Raw genomic sequence first — 23607 nt, 5'->3', positions numbered from 1 at the left:
AGTTTAAAGCCATTATTATTCTAATATTTGAGTGTCCGTATACTTGTTTCAAAAGATTTTTTAAAATACATAGTTTTATTCAAAAGTGGCATATATATATTCACAATACATACACATGTACTCTCGTAGAAATATGCTCTCTCCTGATACACCCTGACTTCACAGCAATTGTGGTGCTTGCACTGCCTAGTCATTTTGCTGAAATCTATGTTGCTTCTTGGCCTAGTTTAGTGTTAGTGATAGGCATAGCAAAGTAAGCCCGTTATGGTAGAAAATTTGATGTATGGATGGAAATGCAGTCTGGATGATTACTGAAATGTGGGATTTAATGAGGAAAAGTGAGTGCAAATGCACCAACATTAGTGGGGTACCTTGATTTAATATTTTAATGTAGAATTGTAGAATCATCATAGAATGGTTTGGGTTGATGGAAACATTTAAGATCACCTAGATCCAATCCCCCTGCTATAGACATGGACATCTCCTTCCAGAACCGGTTGCTTAATGCCCAATATATTTCCACGTTGCCTGATAAATGGGACTTTACAGGGGGCCATGGCCTGGCCCTGAATTCTTCCAGGAAGGGGCATTCACAGCCTTGCTGGGCAATCTGTTCCAGTGTTCCAGTCTCACTAGCCTCACAGTAAATAATTTCTTCCAGATATCTAGTCTAAATATCACAGAATCACAGAATCACAGAATCACAGAATCACAGAATCACAGAATCACAGAATCACAGAATCACAGAATCACAGAATCACAGAACTGTAGGGGTTGGAAGGGACCTCTAGAGATCATTGAGTCCAACCCCCCTGCCAAAGCAGGCTCCCTACACCATGTCACACAGGTAGGCGTCCAGGCGGATCTTAAATATTTCCAGAGAAGGAGACTCCACCACCTCCCTGGGTAGCCTGTTCCAGTGCTCCGTCACCCTCACTTAAAGAAGTTCTTCCGCACATTTGTAAATATACCCTCTTCCAGTTTAAAACCATTTCCCCTTGTCCTGTTGCTACATGCTCTTGTAATAAATCTCTCCTCAACTTTCCTGTAGGCCCTCTTAAGGTACTGGAAGGCCACTATAAGATCACCCCAGAACCTTCTCTTTTCCAGGCTGAGAAGCTCCAGCTCTCTCAGCCTGTTCTCATTTGGTATGTGCTCCAGCCCTCTGATCATCTTTGTGGCCCTCCTCTGGACCTGCTCTAACAACTTAGTGTCCTTGTATTGGGGGCCCCACAACTGGATGTGGTACTCCAGGTGGGGTCTCATGAGAGCAGAGTAAAGGGGCAGAATCACCTCCCTCAACTTGCTGGTCACACTTCTCTTGATGCAACCCAGAATACGATTGGCCATACCATCAACCAATACTCACAAATCCTCCTCCTCAGGGATGCTCTCAAGCTATTCTCACCAACCTGTATCTGTGGTTGAGGTTGATTTGAACCAGTTCAAACTGATCTTGAAAATGTGTACTGTATACCTCTTAGGACTCCAGTGGCCAGTATTCTGATAACTCTGATAATAAAACTTGGACATAGTAAGCAGTTAAATCTTACCTCTAATGTTAAATTTACAGTTAAATTTACAGAAATCTTAAATTGCGCTTAAGGTTGCAAAGAGAGTTTGGAAAGGGAGGTTTCTTTGTCATAGAAGTATATAGAGATTACATGACATTCCACTGTGGTTATTTTGATAGGTGATAAATCCAGGCAGTACTGAACTCATGGCATTTTCCTAGACAAGCCTGGCATCTAGTTCTTGGACCAGTATTACTCTGTTTTGAAGCATATGTCCCTTTACATCTCAGCTGCTTTCAATCTGAATTCTGTTGCAAAGCCATCATGCTTTACAATTCATTGTTCTTCAAAGAGACCCCAAAAGTTCAAAACTGGATTCAGCATTCATGCAGAACATATTTAAGAGAGATTGCAAATTGTTTGAAACTTCACTTCAATTTCCAAGGGAACCTTTTTTATGAACAGAAACATTTAATAATAATAATAATAATAATAATAATAATAATAATAATAATAATAATAATAATAATAATAATAATAATAATAATAAAAGAATACTATGCTACTATGCTCTGACTTTACCTCTTTGATATATACAAGGATCTAAATTCCAAAGTAGATTTAAGAATCTTTTTTGGACATTAGATTCTTACAAATAGGTAAAATACAACCCAAAGAACTCAAATTGTGTACCAGTTAGTAAAGATACAGTATTATAGGATAAGTAACATTGCAAGACTGAGGATACCCTGACATTCACGGAAAGTCTTTGATTGTTGGATTTTGTGCTGTATTCTGTGAGTGGGAGGTGGGAAGAAGGGATTGATGTTCATACCAAGTTATTTGTGAAAATTAAACTGATGTAATTATAGAAAAAGAAGACATATAGGAGATACTATAGAATGGTGCAAAAGTTCTGCAGAAACCAATGTACAGAGATGGAGGCATATTTTTCTGCAGAGCAATAATGCTTACAACTGTGTTATCACTGATCAAATACTGACCTAAATGCTGTGTAGTCACTGAGGAGCTTTTCTCCAAAAGTAAATCTGCAAGCCTTACCTGAAAACATAAATTAAGCTATTTCTGACATTGTTTCTTTACTACATATTTTTTACTTTGCTTTTTAAAGTAGAGAGGTAATAGAGATGTCTTACAAGTTTTTTATTGTCCATTTACTACCTTTAAACATATTCTACATTTTAGTTATGACCAAAAACCTGGAACAACATACAAACAGAAAAAGAGAAGCGAGAATGAGTCAAGATTGATGAATTTTACTCTCATACCCTTTAGTGTTTGACACAACTAAATCTGAGTGATTCTCCTCATCCACCCATAAAGTGCCTATGACAGTTACAAGATTTCTTATTAGCTTGGTTTGCTCAGACACCTAAGTAACACTCTGTGAAGATAAACTTGTCTAAACACCTTTTTACTTCACCCAAAGCCCACTGGATTTCATCTGTGATCAAAGTTGCATTCACATTCTTGCCTATCTTTTCACAGTATGTGCAGAGGTGAGGTATTCCTCTGAAAACTGAGGCTTGGTATGTGGTAGAAAACAGTTTCTTGCTCATTCTATAGTTTGCTAGCCTAGACTGAAGAACATCAATGGGACAACTACTGCTTAAAACTGATTTGATAGATCTGCAAATTTGTGAAAATTCTTAACAGAATAGTTACAGAGACTGTGATCAGAACCTATAAAGGCAAATTCTGATGGTATTTATTCATTTATGTACATTGCTTCCTACTGCTCTGAATGCTGTAGGATTTGAATGCTGAATTTGAAAATACTATGCTTTCAGTGCATACTTGCTATAAGAACAAGGATTTATTTAGTAGACTCTGAAGAAATTCATTCCAGAATTTATTTATAAGCAGTCTTAAATACAAAATTAAATGCTGGTTGCTCTTTATATTCAAAATGACTTTTTCATAAATTATGATTGAATCAGAACTACTTTAATACTTGGTTCTAACACTTGACGGGAGAGCATGTTTATGGAAATCACTAGGAACAGAAAAAGAAAATAATCTGCAAAGTTAGCTGAAGTCTACATAAGAATGTGGAATAGAAAACAACGTAAGATACTATAATTTTGTATCAGTCCTTTAGAAGTGAAGAGCCATTACCTGAAATTCTTCTACAGTTTCCCTTACCTTTCAACTCACACTCTTGTAGAACACTGAACAGCTAATGTAATGTGAGAACTGTTTGAGCTGGAAAGTGCACAGTGAATTAAGTCCAGGACATTCCTCACTGAATCAAAGAGGACGTGTCCTTTGTGAAACCCAGATACACTGTTCAGCAAGAAGGAAAAAATAAGCTAGGCAGTTCAAACTTCATTCACCCTGCCTTAATTGAGCATCAGCTGATGGTCTTAATTGACTAGCCTAGCTCATTTATGTTCTCCTGTACTCACAAAAGAGAGGAGTCTCCAGAGAAAAATTAAAATTTGAAATTTTAATCACTTTCTGGAAAACAAACAACAACAACAACGAACAGTATAAAGTGACGCTATTCCTTAGTTAGATATTTTGGATATATGCTTAAGACTTCTTCAATTTTCTTTTTCTGCAGTATCTTCAAAAGACTTAGTGAGTATATTATAAGCACTGGAATCATTATTATTATTACTATTATCTTAACAGTAAAAAGTATAGATAAGTAGTTTCTCTTAATTATATCTTAAATTAGTTCTCATTTCATATCAAAACTATTCAGAAATAGAAATACAAAACTCATGTAATTTCAGCACTTTCAGTACTCATACACATATGGTTTGCTCTCATTCTTGATCATATAGCTAGATTTACATTTCCTTGGACACATAAATTAGTTTCAGGACTTGGCTTATAAATACTTATTAAGAAAGAAAAAAAATATATTTTCATTGCCACCCTTATAGGAAGTAGGTAGAAAGCTCATGTCCAACCTACTATTTTTATATTAAGTTCAGTGATTTACATATGTTATAGATTTTATATATTGTATATTCAACCCAAGACAGTTCCTTTTCACTCAGTACAGCACAGGCAAGCCTAATGGTTGTACCTTCAACATTTTAGGTTGGTTTCAGTTTTGGCTCTATATTTACCAGTACTGAGGAATGATTTGCATGCTAATGTATAACTTGGAGTTACTATCAAATCCTACTAGGTTAAGTGCTTGCTGACATAGAGCGTGAAATATATTGTAATTAATCTACTAATGTATGTCCGTGAATCAATGATTATGTCAATAAAGTTGTTATTTGCATGTGAGAATACATTTTATGTGCTTTGCTGAAACTGTCTATTCTGCTTCATTTGCAACCAAAAGTTGTGCTTGAATCAGCTATTCATCAGATGCAGACATCCTGAAATGAAACATACACAGCTACTTTGCAGATTGCAGCAGGACAGCAATGCCTCCTTCTCTGATATTATCTCTTCAGGATGTTATTTGCACCAAGTGATAAGCCACTGAGGAAGTGAGAGTGCAACCCCAATATTCCTCCTAATACAGCTTTTACAATCACTCTCTTGATTGTGTAAAGGAAGTTAACTTTGCTATGGCTTGCTGTGGAGATGAGTCCAGATTTATTTTCCTCTGCTGTTGGCACTGCTGCATATTTGTGGTGGGAGTTGTGAAAATGCAGTTTAAATTAGGAAATATAAACTTCCATAAGATACTCACTCAGACCAACAATAAAGGATATAGTGTTTTCATGCAGGTGGGCAGCTAAACTCCACCACTGCTGCTCTCACTCCCCCTCAAAGGATCTGGGGGAGAAAATACAATGAAAGAGTTGAGATAAGGACAGGAAGATCAATCATCAATTACTGTCACAGGCAAAACAGACTAAATGTATGAAGATTAATATAGTGTATTCCCTATTTCTAGTAGATCTGAACAGTGTGAAACTAAAAGCAAATGAAAAAAATGCCTCCCTCAAATTCACCTTCTGTAAGAAGCCATGCTTTTTACATTACTGTCTCAAAGTTTGCTGAAATGGACAAGTTCAGGCAAGTCCTGGCCAAGGTTCCAGGACTGCCTTTGTCTGAGACACACAGGAGATGGACAAGTCCGGGAGCTACGAAAGAGAGATAAGATACTGATCAATGGCCCTTAAGTGGTCTTTCCTTTTGGCCCATCTCAAGGAAGATTGACATCTCTGAGGAAGTCACAAGACTCTGACCCGAGCCGTCCCGAAATCTCTGGAAGGCTGGAAAGAAGGATAAAAAGGGCACGGACAAACCACGGTTTTGTGGGCATCTAGGCATCCGACCTCAGATTCCTCCACCGTTGTCCTACTGCTGCCTATTATCTCTTCTGGGATCGCTGCTCGAGACTCTGCTCCGAGGGACCTCGCTGCCCGAGACTCCACTTCCTGAGACCTCTCTACTCTGACCATCTTTTCTGTGATTCACCGATCTGCTGTTTGCAGCCTGCTACTCCGTTGCTGCTCTCCCCTACGCTTATTTTGCCCCGGACCAACGTTAACAACGTGCTACGGGACGCTGCTGCATCCAGGAGGTGACTATTCCCCGCTTTAACGTAATTCTTGCTCTTTTCTACCTTTTTTTATCGCCTACTTTCCCTTCCCCATCACCCTAATTTTGGCATTCGCCGCTCTCCTTTCCCCATCCCCTCAATTGTCTATTATTTCCAATAAACTGGTCGGATCAACATTTGAATGCTCTTCTTCTTAATCTCATGCCGGGCATAACATTATTAAAAGAACCTTTGCCTCACTCCTAAATTGGAGCGAGACATTTTTTATTGGTGTAGTCGGCAGGATAACCGTCGTGAGAGTGTTATCCTTCCAGTTTCTCTAAAACTTTTCTGTCTGTTTCTCCTGGAGTTGCAAGGAGCGATTGTTTTGATAACTTAATTTGACGTGTGCACTTCTCCAGGAAGACCGCTCCACATTCTGAAACTTTCTTTCTTACGTGTCTACCTCTCGGGGACGAGTGAATTAATTTTGACTGTTTGCTTTTGTTTTACACGTGTGTGCCTCCCTGGGAAGACTATTTTGCATTGTGGTGGTTTTAAGTATCTTGTGACGTACCTTTGGTTTTAAAGTTTTGTGTGCGCGCCTCTTGTGGAAGTGGTGTGTGCTTCTCCAAGAAGTTTATTACTTTTGAGAAACTTAGAAGTTATTTCTAACTTTTTTTTGCTTGGAGGTTGAAGTTTTTCATTGTGGCTTGCCAGAATAGCCAGAATAGCTTGCCAGAATAGCCGATTGAGGTGTTTACACTTTCTTTGGAAGTGTTGATTGAGTCATTTGGTCTTTTGTGTAAAGGAGTGTTTTGAGTAGTTGTTGGTTTTGTTCAGTGTTTGCCTCTCTGAGGAGATAAGGAATCGCCTCCTCCCTCAGCGTAGATTTCGTTACCTGTAGATTTTTGGTTGTGAGTAAAATTATATCTGATATGGAAGGTGAAAATATGTTGTTTGATATCCTTGAAAAGCACGCGTCTCGGACATCGTCATCAGGGATGGACTGGGCACGTGAAAATTGGTATAACTTGCAGGCTGTTTCTGACCGCATTTGCGTTTTACAACATGGGGCTCGTACCCGAGCTGGGAAAGGCAAATCATTTATTTGTGCAGTACTCGGTGCTGCTTTAAAAGCAGCCGTGGAGTTCCGAGACCAGCAGTTTGAGGCGGAAAACCAGACTATACAGTCGTTACAAGAAACAGTTAAAGCAACCCAGGAACTTGTGAAAGCTTTGCAAAACCAAATTGGAAATCTAGAAGTACAATTGGAAAGAGAGAGACATAATTCGGCCTTGTTACAAATGGCTTTTAAGGAAATTTTAACATATAAAGATGCGGGTGACACTGATATTCATGGTGCACCACAAGAAAAACTGTATCCTCAGGAAGAACTAAAAGAAGCGAAAGAAAAGTTTGAAACCCCAATAGCCCCTCTGCGCCCTCTAATAAAAACAGAATATACCTTTGATAACGGAGAGGACCTGGATCCTCAAATGAATGTTAAAGAAATTCCCTTTTCTGCCACTGAATTAGCAAAACTGAAAAAAGATTTTAGCCGTTCTCCAAAGGAATCAGAAACAGAATATGTATGGAGAGTCAGCTTAACTGGTGGAGACCAAATTATGTTAACCGAAAAGGAGGCTGAGGGTTATTGGGGGCCAGGAGTATTTTTGACTACTGGTGATAACCGTGCTCCCTGGTCCCTAACACAGAGGGCTGCTTACTGGGCTGGTGGTCTCAACCCTTTAGAAAGGGGAGACCCTCTTGCCATTAATGGGACAGTTGACCAATTGGTTGAAAGTGTCCAAAAGGCCGCTTGCCTGCAAATGATGTATGACAGGAAATTGCAGCCACGGCACGAATCACCTTTGATGATGCCTGTTGATCCTGAACGGATGACTCCATTAATCAGGGGACTTCCAGAATCGCTGAAACCCATAGGTATACAACTGCAGGGAAAAATACAAGCTATGCCTCAGGGAGAAAGAACCCGGCCAGAATTAGAAAGAAATGGCACCTCAGGCCATTTGCAATCAGGGTATAAGGTATGGACATGGGGGGAGGTTGCCCAAGAGTTGATTAATTATGAAAGGAAATATGGGCCTGTGGCTTCTTCCAGTAAATCTGAGCCAAGGGAAGTAAGGCTCGCAGCAACCACCCTTGCTCCTAGGCCACCTAGCCCAAAACTCTGTGGAACTGGAAGGGTCTCATTGCCAGTAAGAACAGGTAGGAGAAATATTGATCATAAACGTAATAGTCTCTGGACACTGGGCTGGCAAAAGGGCGTTCCACGAGATTTGATGAATGGATTACCAACAGTCAGGCTAGAGAAATTAGTTAACTTGTGGCCAGAACAAAAGCCCAAGGAAAGTTGATACTTTCGCCCCCTCCCCCAGATGAGAGGGAGGTGGGGGGGGGGGGGTGAAGGATGGATGTTTGTTAGGAGGCTCACGACTAAAAGGAGAAGATAATTGTATTAACAAAGCCCCCAAAGGGCGAGTTGTCTTGTTTTCTTTTACAGAAGATCCCCGCAGGACCTTCACGGAACTGAATGGCTTGTAGCTGATTTTAACCATTTGTGTTTTGTGACAGAAAAATTGAAGATGTGATCATGCTAGAATACTGATATACCTCTTTATTTCATATTTTGGTTGCAATAGTATTATGTTTTGTTTGCTGTACTTATGAGTTGTGATTGGTATCAGTCTTTGGATCTGTTTAAACTTCACAATTGGGTTCCAACTTTGAGTCACGGGGTGGTGTAAGAAGCCATGCTTTTTACATTACTGTCTCAAAGTTTGCTGAAATGGACAAGTTCAGGCAAGTCCTGGCCAAGGTTCCAGGACTGCCTTTGTCTGAGACACACAGGAGATGGACAAGTCCGGGAGCTACGAAAGGGAGATAAGATACTGATCAATGGCCCTTAAGTGGTCTTTCCTGTTGGCCCATCTCAAGGAAGATTGACATCTCTGAGGAAGTCACAAGACTCTGACCCGAGCCGTCCCGAAATCTCTGGAAGGCTGGAAAGAAGGATAAAAAGGGCACGGACAAACCACGGTTTTGTGGGCATCTAGGTATCTGACCTCAGATCCCTCCACCGTTGTCCTACTGCTGCCTATTCTCTCTTCTGGATTGCTGCTCGAGACTCTGCTCCGAGGGACCTCGCTGCCCGAGACTCCACTTCCTGAGACCTCGCTACTCTGACCATCTTTTCTGCGATTCACCGATCTGCTGTTTGCAGCCTGCTACTCCGTTGCTGCTCTCCCCTACGCTTATTTTGCCCCGGACCAACGTTAACAACGTGCTACGGGACGCTGCTGCATCCAGGAGGTGACTATTCCCCGCTTTAACGTAATTCTTGCTCTTTTCTACCTTTTTCTATCGCCTACTTTCCCTTCCCCATCACCCTAATTTTGGCATTCGCCGCTCTCCTTTCCCCATCCCCTCAATTGTCTATTATTTCCAATAAACTGGTCGGATCAACATTTGAATGCTCTTCTTCTTAATCTCACGCCGGGCATAACATTATTAAAAGAACCTTTGCCTCACTCCTAAATTGGAGCGAGACACCTTCTTCTGTCTACTCCCAAACAGCAAAGGTAAATAGAAAGTGAGTGCTGCAGTCAGCCCAAAATGCTTACTCTTTGTTGCTCCTTCATGGTCTCACTCTTCTCCTGCACCAGCATAGGGTTTCTCCCACAGAATGGAGTCCTTCCCAAATTGATCCTTCGTGGGTCTCCCACAGCACTTTTCAAGCACTGCTCCAGCATAGCTCTCTACCATGGGGCCAAAAATTTGTGAATAATTGCACTGCTTCATTGCAGGCTGCTCTTCACAGGCTGCAACTCTGTCCTGGAGTGCTCCTGTGGGGGCTCTACATGGAATGCACCTCCTTCAAGCCTCATCTGCTGCACTGTGGGTTCCTCCATGGAGATCTGCTCCATCTGGTGCCCATGGGCTACAAGGGGACAGCCTGTTCCTCCATGGCCTCTCCTGGCCTCTCCTGGGCCTGTGTCCATGGGGCTGTTTGTCTCACACTTCTCACTCCACTCCCAGCTGCTCTTGCACCCTAGTTTTTCCTTTTTTTTTTTTTTTTTTTTTTTTCAAATCATTGCTCAATGGTTCAGTTCTGCCAACACTGGGTCCTTTTTGGGCAGCTAAAGCTGGCTCCTACCTGACATGTGGCAGCCACTAGGCTCTACTTACCAAGTTGATGCCTGCAGCTTCCCCCTGATACTAAAATCTTGGCACATAAATCCAGTAAAAATGTGAAAAAAAATCACTTAAATATCTAACTGATCACTTCCCCATAAGCTTTCTTAGCAATTTTATAATGATTGTTGAACTTTTTTTTTTTTCTTTATTTCCTGCTTCAAATGTTTTGCTAATATAGTTACACACCATGCAAATAATCTCTTGTAGTTCTTTTGTTTTCTTTTAATTGGCTTTCCAGCAGTTGTTTCAGGACTGACAGTTTTCAGGCCAAGTCTATTTCAAAAAGAGCTGATTTAGTAAATTATGAAAAATTGTACTTACAGTAAAATTATGACAAAAATATAGCAAAGCAGAAGGCGCACTTCGAAGATAAGAATATCCAGCAGCTTCTTTTCTTTTTCTTTCTTTCTTTCTATTTTTTTTTTTCCCCCCCACACACCTATTGTAGCTGCTAACCCTTTAGAAGCTTAAGCAAGAAATCAGAATGCAAATAAGAATGCAGTAGATTGTTCTCAAAACCTGACTCTGAACATAAATAATGGCTATGATCGATTAGTTAACCCTGGGGGAAAAACAAACAAACAAACAAACAAACAAACAAATAAATATCTTCATTTTAAATAAAATATGGATTTAGGATGATGAAAAAAAAAAAAAAAGTTAGTAACACGTAGATGTCTTAGTTATTGCTGAGCAGTACTTACACAAACTCAGTGACTTCTCAGCTTCTTCTGCTACACTGCCAGCAAGGAGCTGGGAGGGTACAAGGAGCTGTGATGGGAGAGAACTAGGACAGATGATCCAGACTACCTTTAGTTTCCCTGTTGCTATCATCATAAGATGCAGCAGGTTGAGGGTCCGCACTAACATTTTGTGCTTCTAACTTAGCTATGCTATCCTGTACCTTGTCATGGGCAGGCTCAATATCATCCCCTGCCCCCCTCAAAGCTAGTTTAAAGCCCTGTCAATTAGCCTAGACAGTTCCTAGCCCATAATTCTTTTCTCTCAGTGATCTAGGTGGACCCCATCTATAGCCGTCAGGCCAGGTGCAGAGTACATCCAACATTTGGTCTGAAAAAGCCCAAATTTCTGAGGCGACATCAGCCTCTTAGCCATGCATTTATCAGATGTGTTTTCCTCATCCTCTCAGTATCCCTCCCTACCACTGAAGGTATAGAGACACATTTCTGGGTAGTCTGTGTTCTGTTTCTAAAGGTAGATGACTTATTTGATTTACTTGGGATGAAAAAAAAGGCTGTTATGTCAAGAAAGAAGTATTGCCTAATCGGTAAGGACAGTCATTTAAAAAATACAATCGATATAAGATGTTATAATTCTATTGATTTGTCACACTCAATACCTGTCAAGTTAGTTAAGGGATTGTGTATATATATATGTATTTTTGTTAAGTAAGATGGTACTTGCATAAGAACTGTACTATGCTTCACATTCAGAAATTATCTATCTTCTTGAAAACTTGCTGTCACCTAACTTTTCTGAAATTCACACAGCAGAAGAACATGACCGCAGAGATCTGGATTTGCCCTCCCATCAAAATTATAGTCAGCTGCTCTCCTTTGCCATTGTAGAGGAGTTGGCATAAACGATATGTGAGGAAAGGATTAAACTAGTGAGGAATTATTTTCCAGCATGGAGGAGATAACTATGACTATAGCAGTTACAATTGGAATGAATAGGGAGAAAAAAGAAAGCTCAAAACCGAATAACAGTTTTGTTAAAACAAACAAACAAACAACAACAAAACGTAAAGCAAAACAAACAAAAAAACCCAAACAAAAACAAACAAACAAGCAAACAAAACCATCCTTTCTAGAAACTGAGACAAGTCCTCATTGGATTTATCTTATGGACAAATTATATAGTAGCAGAGAGTGTATTTTTTTCTTACTTATTTGAGTCCAATTATGCAACGCTCAAACTCGCTTAGAATTTTACACAAGGAGATACTTGCCTGTTATGTTCCATTTGTTCCTTGGTCCTCTAGACTTGATAGTTTATAAGAAAAATCACTTCCTGATCTGAGGGCGATTATTTTGATAATCTACTTGGGAATATATAGTTGTGTGTTTCTTTAATTTTAAGTAATACAATTGAAATACGTATTTTAATTAATGTCTTGATCTTTAAAATACATATTATTAATATATAATGTAAATAAATCAGCAGATGAGATTTTATGAAATTATTAGAACTAATTTAATGTATCATGCATATTGCAAAAGTTTTAAATTTCATTTTAATTAAAAAACAACAACTAGAATCCTTTATTGATTTATTTTTCCTGTGCACAATTGTTTTCATGTGACAGTTTTAACCTTACTGTTCAAAGAATCTGAGGATATATGTAGCTTTTTAGAGTTCTCCTTCATCTGGTCAAGTTGATGAACAGTCTACAGTAATAGCAGAATTATGAAGTGAAAGGAAAAAATAAAAACCAGATAAAACCTCACAATAAACACCTTTCTGTTTAGTCTTTTGTTTGAACAGACAAAAAAAAAAAAGGTAATGGAAGGGAATAAAGAGATAAATGTCTTCATAGTAGTCCAAAACATCCTCAATATTACAGAAAATTTTGTTGTTATATTTTCTTTTAACTAAAAACAAGCAAACAAACAAACAAAAACACAAACAAAAACACACATCTAAATAGTAAGAAATATCATTTTCTGATGGCATATTTGCATTGTCAAAAAGTAGTTCAGGCTTCCTCAGGTGCATTTCAAGTTATCATTCAAGAATATCAGGCTTATTGGTACACAGTTTGGGAACCTCTGATAAACCACACTGACTGTTTTATAAAGGATAGTAAAGCAGAGTTTAGGTATAATTCTCCTGCAGATACTTGACAACGTTTTTCTGTACAGTTGCTTATTGAAAATAGCAAACTTGGTTCATACTAACGTGAACAAATAATATGTATATAAGCAAACTGAATTTTTAGGAGTTTTATTTATTTTTCTAAGCTTTATCTATTTTAAAGAAAAAATGCAAAAGCTTCAGAAAAATGACTGTAGCATTCAAAAGATTTTTAGCTAAATTTGAAGTAATGATGGCATGCTTCTCTGTACACTACAGGATGTACAGTAAAGACATCAGTGCATGCTAACCTTGCATACAAACACTGTCTTAAACAGACTGAGAAGGTCTTGTCAATATCAAACTATTTGTAGCATAATATTTTTCTAATAAGAACCAAAGAAGAGCTGAATCTGTGTCCTTTGGTTAAATATGCCATTGTAATTCTATTCTAAAAAGTAGACATTATGCTGTTCTGTACTTTAAAGTGTTCTTGCATATTCTCTGTGGTTTAAGCAATTTGTACTAGCCATTTTCTCACAGAATTAAAACCTAAGCCTAGAGAGTACGAAGACAAATTACAAATTACTGGTGAAGACTAGCTGTAGAGAAAAAGGATTATAAAGAAGAAAATAGCAATAATGATGTAAAATTCACAGTCTGTGTAATCCATTTATAACAATGCAATATCTTGCTATTAAAATACTTTTCAATAATTAAGATTATTATTATTGTGATGCATATTGAATTCTAAGTTCAACAACTTTATTTTCTAGAGTTCAGATGCATTATGCACTTCAAAGAAGATTTAACTGTAACATTAATTTCTTTTATTTTATGGAGCTTATTAACAATAAGATTATTAGCAAGTAAAAAAGAATTGAAATGTGCTTGAAACATTTCACTGAGGGTGTGTTATAAATCACAATATAGGGTGTTTTTTTTGTTTGTTTGGTTGGTTTTTTTTTCCCCAGTGATACAACAGTACTCTAAGAAAGTGTATCTAAGAAACAAGACAGGATAGTCAGCTCTGACCATCTAACTGTTAAACTCCTGTGCTTAGGTTGTGGATGAATGCCTCCAAGGATGGGGCATTCACAGCTTCTCTAAGCAACCTGTTCCTGTGTATCACCACCCTCTGAGTGAAAAACCTCCTCCTCATATCTTACCTAAAGCTCCCCTGTCTTAGTTGAAAACCATTCTCCCTTGTCCTATCAATACCCACCCTTGTAAACAGCCATTCTCCCTCCTGCTTATACACTCCAAATACTGGAAGGACACAATGAGGTCTACTGGGAGCCTTCTCTTTTCCAAGCTAAAGAAACCCAGTTTCCTCAACCTTTCTTCATAGTAGATATTCCATATGTCTTATCTACCATGGTAGTATATAAATCATTTCATAGGAAATCATAAAGAGAGAATTATAAACACTCCTCCTCCTATGCACTGTGGTATATTCAGTCTATTCAGAATAATATATCTGTATATCATGGATGTGCTTAGATTAGGGAGGAAAAGAAAGTATTGAGTATCTGGAAGTAAAGATATTTTTGAAAATCCAAGGCCATTAACCATTTAGTTGTGGTTTTAATAAATCTGTCTGGAGAGCCCTTACTTTCATGAGGAACATAGGAAATATCTTCAGTATACAAATCTTAAAAAAGGAAATGTTTTCTTTATTTTCAAGAAGAAATGAGAAAAGCTTCATACAAATGGAAATGTTTTTCATCTTGAAATTGATACAAACTATCCGTATACTAATGTACCAGTAAATATGTGTATTACATACATAAGTCTTCACATAGATCAAGCCATTAAAAATTGCTTCTTTCTGGTACTTCTTTCACATGAGAAGCCTGCAGTGTGCTAGTGTACTCTTTCTGTCTTATCAAAGGTGCAGCATATGCACCAGTTTTTTAGTCTACAGTCAGAAAAGTTCAGCCTGAAGTTCAGAAGACAGTAAAAAACAAGCTAAACTAGGGAAAAAAATGAATATAGGAAGTGGAATGAAATAGTACTCTAAAGGAAAAATAAGTAGCATAAAACAATTAGAAAAAAATGTACCAAAAGGAGGCTTAATTAAAATTTTCTAAATATAAAGTTTGAAATGAGCAATGTTCTGTGAATACATATATTTTTCTTTTCTCTCCATGTGGTTTCACCCTGATAGCTAAATTCCACCATGCTGCTCTCTCAGTTCCCCTTCTCAAAAGAACTGGGACAGAAAATGCAATGAATAAGGACTCAGAAGTTGAGGAAAGGTCAGGGTGATCACACACCAGTTATGGTCATAGGCAAAACAGACTCGGTGTAGGGAGACTGATATAGTCAAACAAAGTAGGGCAGTGAAAATTAAAGCAAGCTGAAAACACCTTCCCCAAGTGCAAAGAAGCAGAATGTACTTTTATGAACTCAACAATGTGTTAATTGCAGTCTTCATTAGTGTTATCTGCAGTTATCTTAGTGATGGTTTACCAAGGTGATTATTATTTTATAATTTACTTGCTTTTAACACTAGCATTTCTGATTCTAGCTCCATATTCCCTGAGCCAGAATGGAAGTATGTCGTCAAGATTGGGAAAGTCATGTGACAAATAATTCTTCCCTTTTTCCTCTGATATTCTCAAATCAAATGGTGGTTGTCAGGAATTTCTGTTCAGCTTTTAGGCAAACATAAAACCCATCGTATTATATATAGTTTCTTTTATTTTTATTTTTGTTTTTTACATATTACTTGTTAAAGCTTCCAGCGCAGTGTAACTAGAACTAAAGCCCGGATTACGGGGAGAACACTGTTTATGCCCAACTTCTAAATCTGGCAGAAAAAACAAACAAACTTAAGTTGATGTAGTAGTATATGCAGAAATTGGGTTCGTTTCTCACAAAAGCTTTCTGAAAATGATCTTGATTTTCTGCATTAAGTTCAACTTTAAATTTCAATAATATCAATGACACTTGAATATTATTTTTATATTAAACAGAGCAGATGACTTTTGTAATTGTTTGCTTGTTTTTAAGAAGAATGGGAGCTGTTAAACTGAATTGAAGACTCCTACCTGATTCTTTATATTTCCTCTTCTTCACTGGCGTATCTCTTATGATAATATGAAATAAATGAATGAAATTGTACTGCATTTAATGCACTGACATGTTTTGAACAAGATAAATCCCATTCATTTGAGCCATAAACTGGATGAGTTATTTTTATATTTGGGAGTTCTTTGGATATAGGATTGAGATCAGATTCAAGGTCATGACTTTGAAATTCAGGCACCTTTTCATTAAGTGGATAAAATTTCCATTAACAGTGGAAGTATTGTCAATACAATCAGTGGGAGTCACAAAATAAATAGCACATTAGCACATAAGTGATAAAACTTGCTGAGATGCACCAGGGTATGTGAGAGATTGTAAGAGGCCATGCTTTTGCACTATTGCTGAGGATGGACAAGTCCAATCAAGTCCTGTACAAGGGTTGAGAAATTCTTTGTCTGAGGGACACAGATGGACAAGGCCAGGGGCAACGAGAGAGAGATAAGCTGCAGATGAATGGCTGTGGTCTTTTGTGTGGGCTTATCTGAAGGAAAATGGCCATCTCAGGGGGTGCTGCACATGGCTCTTAACCAAGCACCCAGGAACGTCACATAGGCAGGAAAAAGGATGATAAAAGAAGGATCAGCAACCATGAAGTTAGGTTTTCTGACATCAGATTCCTCACAATGTAGGCAAGGAGGTTTTCTGACATCAGATTCTTCACTACCTGACACCTGCATGCTGAAGAAGACGCCTGCATGATGAAGGACAAGATTGGTATCTGGCTTCAGATCCCTCGATGCTTCTCTGCTGCTGCTAATGGACTCTCCAGGGCCTGCTGCTTGAGACCCTGCTGCTTTCTCCAGCACCTCCTCTGTGCTGCACCGGATTACTGCTTGTGGCCAGACATTCTGCTGCTGCTCCCTTCTGCTGCTGCTCTCCCCTATGCTTTTACCTTGGACCAACGGAACACAGTGTAATGGGATGCTGATGCATCTAAATAGTGACTATTCCCATTTTACGCAATTCTTGATTTCTTCCTACCTTCCCTATCGCCCGCTTTCTCCTCCCATCACCCTCATTCTCAGTAATCGCCACTCTCCCTTCCCCATCTTCTCAGTTGGTTATTATTTGTAGTAAACTGGTCGGACCAACATTTGAACTGTTTTCTTAATCTCACACCAGGTATAATATATCAGAGAACCTTGACTCTCTCCTATAAACTGGAGTGAGACAGAGATCTGCACTGGATTATCTGAAGACCCACATTATTGTAGAATGACAACTGAAGTCCAGGCAGAATCTGTTAGGACACTGCACATACTCTAGGACAGCTCTGCTGAGGCATATGAAAAGTCCAGCAAAGAGTCCAGAGAAGACTTAAGAGTTGACAAAGCTGAATTTTAAAATTCATTAAGTGGTTCCTGTGAGACTTAAAGGCAATTTTCATCATATAAAATTTTTATTGATCAGCATGACTGGACATCAGAAAGGAACAAAACACAACAGAGATGTAAAGATATAGGTACACAACAAATGTTCTTGAACAGTGAATAACAGTAGCTCATGTAGTGATTCACATCTTCAGAACTTTATGGTGGATTAATCATGCTTAGTATAACTGTTATTTTCAATACTCAGATAGAATAGAGTGTGTAGAATAGACTGACAGTTCTATGATGCAAAGATAGTTCATCAAAATGAGATACCAAACTCTTTCAAAAAATATGCCTTAGCTTAAATGCCTGTAGGTACAAAAAGCTCTTTAGAGAGATAAAACTAAGACAATAAAAATAAAAATTAAAAAAAAATCTTAAATATTATAGGAGCTTAACATTTTGTTATCTCATTGGAAAGACATAAAAAATCAGTATTTAATTCAATCCAGCATAATATGTGTTGATGATAAAGTTATAGAATTTCAGACATATGCTAAAATATGAATCAAACTGTAGTACTTAGTTACATATTTACAGTTTTTTTCTTTGCATATTAACTTGGCAAAGATATCAGGACAAATAGTTATTTGTTGTAATATTTTGCTTCAGTAATTTTATTTAATTTGGCCTTTTTTCATGGTAATATAAAGATTATGGTTTTGATAGTAGCTTTCTTTGATACAGGTATAGTAATTCTGAGGCAGCTATGTATAAAAGGTGTACTGTTCTGCTACGTGAGACAAACTTTGACATGATAACTTTAAATGTTCCAGTCATTTACTGACAGAGAAACCACCAAAACATACTGTATAATTTAATCTTCTCATTACACTGAAGAAAAGCTAATTCATCTGATTTCTATTTTTCAATGTTTACCATTTTACTGAAAATCATCTTCCCATGCATCATTATTTATTATCAGAGCATATGGAAGCATTAATCTGCATACAGACATACTTACATGTAAAAAGCAACATACGTACATACCGAAGAGTATTTCTTTGATATCAAATAATTAGCTCTCCAGCTTGTTTCTTGGTTGTGGTTTTCTGTCTTTCTTTTGAAAGGACAAATATACAAACAAAAAACCCCACAGTCTTTTCTAACCTCTCTTTGGGAGCCAGTTTCCTTTGAAATAAAACCTGCTTGCAGTTTTGGATGTCGTCTTGTATAGGAACTATTCTCAAAATGCATGTAGGTATGACTGCACTGATTTCCTCATTCCTGCAGAGTTCCCCAGCCATCTCTGATGTCTTCATCAAGACATCCCTTTGAAATTATTATCTCCCCAGCTATTTCCAAGATGTGATCATGATAAAAATTAAAGCTTTCTTTTCGTAAGTCAGCACACACACTCAAACATTTTAGATGATTCTCTTACTGATAGATTCTTCTGAAGCTGTTTCTTTTTGTCTGTGTAATATTTTGACTTCTGTTTTGTTTGTGTAAAACACATTTCTTTCTTGGCATCCATTGCTTAAGTCCATTGCTAGAGTTTTTTATTGATATGTCTACATACTTGGATGTTTCTCTGCTTTGTTCTATGTAGAAATTCAGAAGTCCTGGTACAGCCCTTTGAGAATCAATGGCATATGAACTGGTTAGGAATTAGGTATGTATTTCATATTGCAGACTAGCACACAACAGAAGAAAACTAATGGCAGTCAGGACAGGTGAAAGCAATATCATGTTTTGTAGGATGTGAATGTCAGACAGCATAAAGGTTGAACTGCAGGTCAGATGCGAATCACATCATAGAGGTGTTTTTTTGTTTGTTTGTTTTTTGGTTTTTTTTACTGCTCAGTTTTGGAACAATAACACTGCCAAAATGAGAATGGAATTGCAGTTTGGGAACTCACACTGTGAAGAGCATTTATGTTTGTATTACTAGTGCTAGCTACAAATTGGACACAGAAGGCCACTCAAATTAGCAGAATTAGGATTTCTTTAGAAACATTTCTGTTGCAGGAATGTTTCTAAATATCACCACTACTTCATGCACATTCAGTACATAATTTGTTCATGAAAGGATAACAAATTTTAAATAGGCAAAGCAGTATAGGGTTAGAGAAAAAGCAAAGATATCATCTGACAAGCAGCATTCAGAAATAGTATATTGACTATGGAAACCCAACATCTGTCTGAGGTACTGTGTAGATCTCTTATTTGACTGGTAGGGAGAGTACTCATAGTTATTACACTGAAAAAAAGCATTGCTTGATGCTGTGTTTTTAAAATGAAACATGAAAAAAAACAATGTTTCAGGTGCTAAAGTGCTAATAAATGTTTTAAAATCCTAAATTGCTTCAGAATAAAGCCTTGGCAGGGAGCCATCAAGCTAACTATGACAACATTTTTTTTTTTTTTAATTTATTATTTTTATTTTTATTTCTTTGGCAAATATTCATACTGTTTTAATAGATCAGGTTGTTATTTGATGTAAGCTGTTTTAACTCCATTGACTTCATTGTATTGAAGCAACTGAGGACTTGGTCTGATGTTAGTGTGAAAAAAAAAGAAAGAAGGAAAGAAACCAAAACACATTACTGATGACTTTCTTTTGTTGTCCAAAATGTAACAGATGAATGCAGCAATGAATAACAAAATTATGCATACATTCTAATTACTTATTACTTATTACTCTATTTTTGCTATTCAGTTGTGAGTTATGTTTTTTAAATTTTTTTTTTTTTTTTATTTGTCGTAATTATAGGACACAACAGATGGTAAAGGCTTACTCTGTATTGAAATCTCAGCTGCCCACTGACTATACATTTTAAGTAACAGACATTTCATAATAACAGAGCTAAATGTTCAGCCAAATGCTTAGGATCTTCTATAGAAATTCATATACTCGGAGAATCATTGAATGGTTTAAATTGGAAGGGAACTTAAAGATCATCTAATTCCAGTGCTCCTGCCACTAGCAGGATACCATTTCCACCATATCATACTGCTCAGCACTCCCTTTGAAGTGGTCATGAACATCTCCAGGGGACAGGGCATCCACAGTTTCTCTGTACCACTTGTTTCAGCCCCTCACCATCATGAATGGTTAGTAAAAATGTCATTTCAAGCTATGTAGCTTCTTCATATTTTTCCCCTCTAACTTCATGTCATTATTTCATTCAATATTTTACCCAGTGAGTACAAAAAATAAAAACAAAAATGTTAGATTGTTGTGTTAAAATAAAGAAGATAGAAGTTTTGTTTATTGAGTATGTGTAAAAAGGAGATGAGATTGCAAGGGAAACCTACCTTTCACAATCAGAATCAGAAGCTGCAGTGAGATTGCTCTGCTGTACACATATATCAATTCAACAAAAAAAAAATAAGCAAAATGGCAGAGAAAGAAATGTACATCTCCTAACCATAGTATCTTGTAATGTCATCGACTAAGACAATGTTTAATATTTATTCCTCTCACTGCACGTTTCCTGAGATAGTAAGGGGGGTACATGGAATGCAAAACAGTGAAAAATAGCAATAATAGTAAAATAATAATAAAAACATGCAATCACTTAAATTTTCTGCTTCTCCTGAATATTTGAGATAGCCATTTCACAGTTCTATATGCTTCCAGCCTGGGAGAACCTGTGTTAATTTGTTGTAACCTCTTCAAAACAAGACTTAGAGTATCCATGTAATCTGTAGGGGACAGTTTATTATTCTATGCGGTACTGTGCACCATCATAATAATGTGCATTTACTCACAATGCAGAATTTACGGCTTCATGCAAAAATTATTGGACGACAGTTTTCCTTCTGTGTTAGAGGACGTACCGAATGGCTTAAATATCAGGTTAGTAATTATTCTTTCAGATTTGAAAATTGTTGAATAAATCTGTAATACAAAAGTTTGGAGGGGAGGTGGGGGGATGGAAGAAAACAAAATCAACCATCTAACCAAAAAAACAACCAATCAACCAATCACTCAGATATCACCATCACAATAAAACAAAAGAAAAACAAACAAAAAGTCTATCTGGAGGTCTGTTGGGATGCTAAGTAGAAACTGTCTGGTGCGCTTGTATCAGGCATGGAACAAAGAGATGCATTTCTGCTCCTAGATCTCAGTGAATCTAGTAGCTGTGTCACAACAGTTAATAGGCAATATATGAAACTGTATTGATAACATAATGTAGTAGGATTCATTTAAAAGAAATTCTTTATATATGGACTAGAGTCCATGTATCCTGATGTCTCAGTCCAAATAAGAAAATGATACACTATGGCACTCACTCACCTCAAAAATAGGAGACTTGATTTTAAAACAATTTAAATGCATTTCACAACTAGTTTTCTAATATCTCAGTGTCCTTATGGTGCAATATTTCAGCAACACCTGAATTAGTCCTATGTGAAAGTAATCGCACAGTCGTTCACACCGAGGATTTCTTTAATTGTCCACACCCACCATGCATATTGAACAAGCAATTAAGACAAAACTTGTCTTTAACTTCTATGTTCAACAATATGTCTTTTCAGGAAGGGATTATGTCTTCCTCTAAAAGCTCCTAAAAACTATGTAAAAAATTTATTCACAAAATGCGCACAAATTAACTGATGTAGAATGGAAACAGAAAAACACTAGTCCTTTAATGTAACGATCACCCTCTCTTAAATTTATATTCAATCACTGTGTTGCATCTGGCTTTGTTTACCATTTTATTCTCTGTAACAAAATGACTCTAATAGTTATGTGGCTTTGAGTGATATAAAAATGCAGAAATCAATTATGAGAAAGAATGATTTTTAAATTTCAGCTTTGTGGTAAAGTGTGAGTAGCAGTAACTATAAATGACATCTGCATTAGCATTATTTTAATTATATGTTGTAGTGTGGTGCTGCTGCTTAATAATCAGTAAAGAATACACTGGAGTACTACAGAATATTAAAATGTTTGTGGGCCACCATTTCAGACATCAGTACAGTAAAAAAAGCAATAATTCAATATGCACATCAAGCGAAACGTATGCCATTAACACATGTTGCATATTACCCTGAAATAGAGATTGTAAGAAGGAGAATAAAAATGTGGTTTTATTTTTCCGTCTTGAGAAGTTCTGAAAGACAACTGTGAAAATTGCAAAAACACTTTCAATGGAACAACAAAGAAAACAGGTTGCTTTGGTTTGTTTCTTTTGAATATTAAATCAGCCCTGTCTCGTGAGATTGTCCAGAAATTAAATGTAGGCTTCAGTTATTATAATGGTGTACACAGTCAAACACAGCTCCATGGCTAAATGAGGGGCTGAAAACCTCTGATTTTCTCTTAAAAAATACAAGCACAAAATTTGTAGCTAAAAAGAGTAGTAGATAATGAAAGTCAATCAATAGAGATCAAGCCCTCAAGCCCATAACGATGCTATTCTTCTTTATGTTAAGCAAGCAAAAGTTATTGAAGTGTTTTCTTCATGCTGAGCATATACTAGAGCTTTTGGAAAGCTTGTGCTGATTTTCTTAACTGACAAATAACATTTTTCAAATATACTTCAGAGGACAATATTCCATGGTTTGTTTTCTGAAGAAAATGAGGTTGCAAATGCAAATTCAGAACAAAAACATCCATATACCAGCATTTGTCACTCAGCAGTTAGAATTGATTCAAATATGCTAATACACTCTAATATTTCCCTACAGAGCAGTAGAAAAATGCTTTAACAAATTACTTCCCCTCCCCCTCCCTGCTTTTTCATATTGGAGCTACAGACTATTTTCACTATCATAATTTGCTTGTTTTCCTCATCTACAGGAAATGTTATTGCTCAGATTCTCTGCATGTACAAAAAGTGTAGCAGTGTTGAACACAGTGGGGTGCTGGAAAAGAAAAAAAACAACAGCAATATTGGATATGCAAACCTCCTGAGATCTGGTCCTAAACCAACAGATTCATTATTCTTATCTTTACCTCATTAGCACCTAGTGATGTGAAGCACCATAGGTGTTGTGTGAGCAGTTAGCTGCAGGTGTGCACATCCAATTTGTGACAGCAGTTCCCCAGTGAGATGGGATTCCTGTTGTTTATAACTGTGATCATTAGAAACTAAATTACAGAAGTAGGGATTATAACTGAAAGGAGCACATAAATCTCTATGAA

This window comes from Coturnix japonica, chromosome 1 (assembly GCF_054131305.1).
Source record: "Coturnix japonica strain WE chromosome 1, WE-NBRP24, whole genome shotgun sequence".
NCBI classification, from domain to species: domain Eukaryota; kingdom Metazoa; phylum Chordata; class Aves; order Galliformes; family Phasianidae; genus Coturnix; species Coturnix japonica.
Note: the sequence above shows the minus strand (reverse complement) of the source record.